Below are 6,361 nucleotides of genomic sequence, written 5' to 3' on the forward strand. Positions count from 1 at the left end.
TTAAATTCGATAGCACACAAACTCAATTTCCTCCATGGAGGCAGGAGTGGGTCTTATACAGCTCTCTCTGTGTATGTATCTCATGTCAATTTAAAAAACAACAACAAAAAACTGATAGGCCAAAAATCAAAATACAGAAATATAAATGCTTTGCATCAGGAACCACAATCTGCATATAATTAATTACATGCTCAATTCTAATTTGTTTCCTGGACCCTAATTTGCTTATTGAAGACAGAGTTTTTCTTCTTTCGGATCCTTCATACTCATCAGGTCCCAACACACAAGTCAGATTTATAGTAAGAATAAAGTTATAGAAACCAGTACGTGGGACATGAGTATGATAAGATATATATAGGGTTGCCATTCGTCAGGACCTCCAAACCGGGGGAAATGTAGGACAAAATTTTCAAATGTAGGACACATTTTTTGTGTATCCTACATTTGAATAGGAGCCTCACTGAGGGGAGGCTTTCCCTGCTGGCCTGGGCCCCGGCCTCGCCGCGACGGCGGCGGGGGCAGAGCCCAAGCGGCGAGGGAATCCTCCCCTCAGGGAGGCTTTCCCTCCCGGCCTGGGCCCCTGGCCTCGCCGCGATGGCGGCGGGGGCGGAGCCCCAGCGGCAAGGGAATCCTCCCCTCAGGGAGGCTTTCCCTTGTGGCCTGGGCCCCCGGCCTCGCCACGACGGCGGCGGGGGCAGAGCCCAAGCGGGGAGGGAATCCTCCCCTCAGCCCGGGGGCGGGGGCAAACCGGGGCAGGACCGTGCGGACCCACCCCAAACCAGGAAAGTCCCACCCCCAGGCGGGATATGGCAAGCCTAGCTATATAGAAGGGGAAAGAGGAAAATGTGGGTTTGTGCAGAATGAAAAAGCATATGTTACCACAGACTAAGAGTTACTTTTAAGATCTGCTCCTCCGTTCATTGCTTCCTGGTGCCTGTGACATGCCCCCACCTGAAACTAACCTCCTAAATAGGTACAATAACACCCCAAACCCACAAAATAGTGATTCCTTTATTGGGCCAACCAAAATGCACAACATACATGTTGCAATATACATACGTGCTGCATTTTGGCTAGCCCCAAAAAAGTGATCATTGTTTTGTGGATTTTAGATGTTATTGTATTTCGATATATGGTCAACATGTCTACCCCTTGATATGTTGTCTAAGCAGGATTATTGTGAGGGTAGATTGCTGCTTTAAGTTCTTTTCAGTAAAGGTAAAAGCAAAATTTAATGCAACATCTGTCCCAGAGTAGTTTCAAATAGACCTAGGAATCCAGTTTTAAACAGTTAAGAAGCAGAAATGCCTCTCTCATGCCCAAAGGAATATTTTTAGGCTCCTCTTTCAAAGATACAACATATCTATACTTCCTGCAAATGATATAGGATAGTCATATTTTTGTCATACACATCTCATCGGAGGTACAGTGCATAACTCAGATAAAACTTTCTCCTTGAAGAAATAATTTGTGTTATCATGATACTCACTAGTTGCCACTGACTTTAAAACAAATATTCCTGCAGAAACTCCCAGGAAGAGTGTGTCCAGTTTTCAAGGTACAGAAGGCAATAAAGACATAGAAACTTGGTTCTAAGGTTTTCCGTTTTGAAGAACTAAATTTGCAAGTGCATAGTTTATAATAACAACCACATCAACCATGGATTTATTTTATATTCTTTAACTCTCTCTCTCTCTAGTTAAATAGCCAAAGTTAAATTTCATTAAGTCTGTGCTTCAAGGCACACAGTGAAGCTTGATCCTATGCTTATGTGGATATTAAATTCCACAGAGTTAAGTAGATTTACATCTTATATTTATATTGCAGTACAAAACTTACTTGAGAGTAAGCCCCTTTCAGCACGCAATGATATGGAAGTAGCCGCAAGTAATCTCAGGCTGTAGCTTTCCTGGTGAATTCTTTGTGATTTAACACTTAATTTTTGATGGATTATGCTCACAAAATACCAGCGTCTCCCAGAGAGATAGACATTTTAGTTGGTTGCTTAAAAGAAATAAAATAAACTATTTTAATGAACTGTCCAGAGAACTTGAATTACAGAAAAGCTAAAGAAATACACTCGCAATAATGATAAATATTACTGTGTGGCATAGTGGTTTGAGTGTTGGAATACAACTTTGAAGACAAGGGTTCGATTCCCAGCTCAGCCATAAAACCTACTGGGTGATCCTGGGCAAGACACATACTCTCAGCCTTAGAAGAAGGCAATGGCAAACCGCCTCTAAACATATCTTGCCAGAAAACCCCATGATAGGTTTGCCTTAAGGTCGCCATAAGTTGGGAAAGACTTGAAAGGCACACAACGATGATAATAGAAAAGAAAATACAGAAGATATTTTCTATATTTAATATTCAGTCTGTAGCAGAGAAGATAAGCAGTTAAATAACAGTGGGAAAGGATGTTGAAGAAGCAAACAGCCAGTATATTAGTTTTCCTTATGTTGTTGTTAGCTGCCCTTGAGTCGAACTCATAGAGGATGATAAACCTCCAAGACTCCTCTGCTCAGGTCCTGCAGGCCCAAGCCCGTGTCCTCCCTGATTGAGTCTATACATCTGTTCTTAAGTCTTTGTCTCTTTCTACTACCTTCTACCTTTCCTAGCATTATTGTCTTTTCTAGTGATCCATGCCTTCTCATGATGGGGCCAAAGTACAACAGCCTCAATTTGATCAACTTGGCTTCTGGAAAGAGTTCAGGCTTGATCTGTTCAAGGATCTATTTCTTTGTCTTCTTGGCTGTCCACTGTTCTTGAAAAGCTGCAGAATAAGCCCACCTGGCATCCGGGCTGTATAGGGGTTGCATTTGCCTGGCCACAGGTGAATGCAACAAGATCTGTTTTTAAAATTAAACGTGCCTCTATCCCGTCTGGGATAAGGCTCTTTAAACGGAACGTGATAATCTCCTATAATGCTGTTTTTAAAATCAGTCAGTTTTCAGCTGTTGCATCTCTTCCGGCAAGCCATTCCACAGTCTGGCGCCAGCAGATGAAAAGGTTCTCTGGGGAACCATTGCTAGTGTAGTCCTGGATAGTTGGAGAAAGCATTTCTCAGAGGACCTGAGCATACAGATTGTATGGGAGAAGGTGATCCTGTAGGTAACCTGGACCTAAATATAAGAAGTGTGCGTGCGTGTACACACATGTATATACATATGCCTTATATATAGTCAGCCCTTCTTATACACTGTTTTTTAATCCATGGATTCAAGCATCCACGACTTGAAAGTATAAATTCCAAATAGCAAACTTTGATTTTGCCATCTTATATAAGGGACACCATTTTGCTATGCCATTGTATTTAATGGGACTTGAGCATCCACGGATTTTGTTATCCATGGGGGGCTCTGGAACTAAACCCCAGCGGATAACAAGGGCCCGCTGTATATACATTTGCCTTTCAGCCCAGACTGAGTCCCAAACTGCAGTGCACAAGAGATGGTGTAGAGGTGACTTGAAGGGGCATCATATTGAGGATGGAGCAAGCTTGTTTACTGTGGCTTCAGAGAATCGGATCCATTGGATTCAAGGTACAGGAACAGAGATTCCACCTCAACATTAGGAGGAACATCCTGACAGTAAGAGCTGTTAAACAGTGGAACAGACACCCTCAGTGTGGCGGAGCCTCCTTCTTTGGAGGTCTTTAAACAGAGGCTGGATGACCATTTGTTGTGGGTTCTTTGATTGAGAGTTCCTGCATGGCATAGAGATTGGACTAGGTGGATATTGGGGGTCTCTTCCAACTCTATGTTTGTATGCTGGGGTGCTTTGATTGTGTATTCCTGCATTGCAGGGGGGTTGAATGGCCCGTTGGGGGTCTCTTCCAACTCTTATGATTCTATGTTGAAGATGCTTCCATTGTGTATTCCTGCATGGCAGGGGGTTGGGTGACCCTTAGGGCAGTGGTTCTCAACCTTGGCTCCTCCAAGCATTTTAGACTTCACCTCCCAGAATCCCTGATCATTTGGTCAAGCTGGGTGAGACTTCTGGGAGTTGAAGTCCAAAACATTAGCAGAGCCAAAGGTTGAGAACCACTGCGTTAGGGTCTCTTCCAACTGTATAGGTTTATGTGGGGTGCTTTGATTGTGAGTTCCTGCATGGCAGGGGGCTGGCTGGCCCCTTGGGGTCTCTTCCAACTGTATAGTTTTATGTTGAGGTGCTTTGAGTGTGAGTTCCTGCATGGCAGGGGGTTTGGACTGGATGGCATTTGGAGATCTCTTCCAAATCTGTGATCCTACGATACTAGCCATATTCCACTTCTACTGCTGTGTTGCATTCTGAGGTTTGTAGTCCAGCGAGGCCTAAGACCTCTCTGGCTGAGGATTCTAAATGCCTTTCCCTAAACTACAAATCCCAGAATGCAACAGGAGGAGGCAACCGGAATAGCGTAAGTAGAACGGCAGCTCTGTAAAAGAGGGAAGTGACGTAATGCATCCTGAGAATGCCGGAAGGCATTCTGAGGCAGTGGAGGGGGAGGTCAGTTGCCAAGGGGAGGCGGCGAGTCAGCGGAAGTGCTCCGGAAATTCCCGAAAGGACCCGAACGGAGGAGGAAGAGCGCCTCGACGAGGACGCGCATGCGCACTAGGGAAATCTTTCCCCTGGACGCATGCGCGCCGCCGCCCGGCTTGTCGGTTGAGTAAGGCGGGCTGTGATTGGCCGAGGCGGCGCGGAGTGTGTGCGAAGCGCAGTGACGGAAGGGAAGGGAAAGGAAGCGAAGGAAGGGGAGAGCGAGAGAGGGGCAAATGGCGGAGAGATGGTCCAGGGCCCTGTGCAGAGCGCAGCCGCTGTAGGAGTAGTAGTAGTAATAGCAGTCTCCCTCGCCCAAAGCGTCCGGAGGAAGCGGCGCCGCAGGAGGAGGCGACGGAGGAGGAGGAGGTGGAGGAGGAGGCCCTCGACGGAGCCGGCGCCGTAAGCCCAAGGGAGGCCCGGGGGCGTCGCCCGGAGAGAGCGAGCGAGAGAGAGGCACACAGGGCCCGGAAGGCAGCCCCTGAGCACCCACCTCCGACCCTCGAGTTGGTAGGCCAAGGAGGGGAAGGGCCCGACGGCTCCCGAAGGGACGTGCGGGGAGGACCGGGCCCGATGGCTGCGCGCTTGCCTCGGAGTCAGGGCCAGGGAGGAGGGGGGCTGGGTGGGGAGGCCCTTGCTCCCTCCTTCGCCCGGGAGAACCAGACCGGGATCCCGTCGCCTTCTCCTCCTCCTTCTCTTCCTTCTGCTTCTTTCCCTTTCCTCCTTGTTTCCCTCCTTCTTTCCTTCCTTCTTTTCCTTCTCCTCGTCTTTTTCTCCTGCTCCTCCTTGTCGCCCATCTCCTCCTGCTCTTTCTTTTCCTTCTCCTTTCCTCCTCCTCCTCTTCCTCCTCCTTGTTCTTATCCTCCTCTCCTCCCTTTAATTCTTCTCCTCTTCGTCTTTTTCTCCTCCTTCTCCTTCTTTTCTTCTTTCTTTCTCCTCCTGCTCTTTCTTTTCCTCCTCCTTGTTCTTATCCTCCTCTCCTCCCTTTCCTTCTCCTCCTCCATCTCATTTCTTTTCCTCCTCCTCCTTTTCCTCCTCCAACGAACCGCTTCTTCTCTATACACCTCTTCATACTGAACTAACAGCGTCCAGCTGTAAACTAACGGCCCCCAACAAGATGGGTGCCTCCTTCTCCCCCTCCATCTCCTCCTCATTCTCTTCTTCTTCCTCCTCCTCTATCTCCTTCTTCCAGTCCTCCATCTTCTCCTTCCCTTCCTCCTCCTTTTTCTTCTCCTTCCCTTCCAGGCCCTTCCAATCCTGGGAGGCCGTGAAAGATCAGGTGGCTCAGTGTCATCCGGGGAGGGAGACGTCCTCGTCGCCGCCGCCGCCGCCTTGGTTGGCAGAGCCATGGAGGGGCCTCCTTCCCTCCCTCCCTCCCTCCCTCGACTCCTGTTCCCCACCGGCGGCTTCGGGGCCTCTCCTTCCAAACCTTCTCTCGGAGGAGGACAGTTGCGAAAGGCTCCCTTTTAGGCTCCCTCCCTGGGGCCCAATCCCTCACTGTTCTCTGCTCTGGGCCCCACAACAAACTCCAGCTCCCAGAATTCCACAGCAAAGAGCTAAAGCACTGCCAAACTGGGTTATCTCTCCAACACTGAGGCCAATTCCAGCCTCTTTATCATTCATTCCTCCTTTTTAATACCATTATAAAGTATCCACAGTTGGAAGTACCCAGTGACCCTTATAGAGGACCAGTAGTGGAAAGTATTCGCCAGGGTTAGGGGCACAAAACCCCCCTGAATATGGATAAACCATAAATAACATAAACACCATGTTTTAGCCTCTCTGGGAATCTCTAGGTCCTCCTGCGCAAACTCTGTGGTCAACGTCCGACAGACACTGG

The 6,361-nt window shown here is 48.2% G+C and overlaps 1 protein-coding gene across 2 annotated transcripts in view; it reads left to right on the forward strand.

The window, feature by feature from the left end:
• The first annotated feature begins 4,893 nt into the window (after positions 1-4,893).
• The window catches only part of WAPL (WAPL cohesin release factor), a 67,731-nt gene continuing 66,263 nt past the window's right edge, over positions 4,894-6,361 (forward strand). For both annotated transcript variants that reach the window (XM_042456833.1, XM_042456834.1), the window contains exon 1: positions 4,894-5,031. The gene's annotated coding sequence lies outside the window, so the exon portion shown is untranslated. The remainder of the gene's footprint in view (positions 5,032-6,361) is intronic.

Source organism: Sceloporus undulatus, chromosome 3 (genome assembly GCF_019175285.1).
Source record: "Sceloporus undulatus isolate JIND9_A2432 ecotype Alabama chromosome 3, SceUnd_v1.1, whole genome shotgun sequence".
Taxonomy (NCBI): Eukaryota; Metazoa; Chordata; class Lepidosauria; order Squamata; family Phrynosomatidae; genus Sceloporus; species Sceloporus undulatus.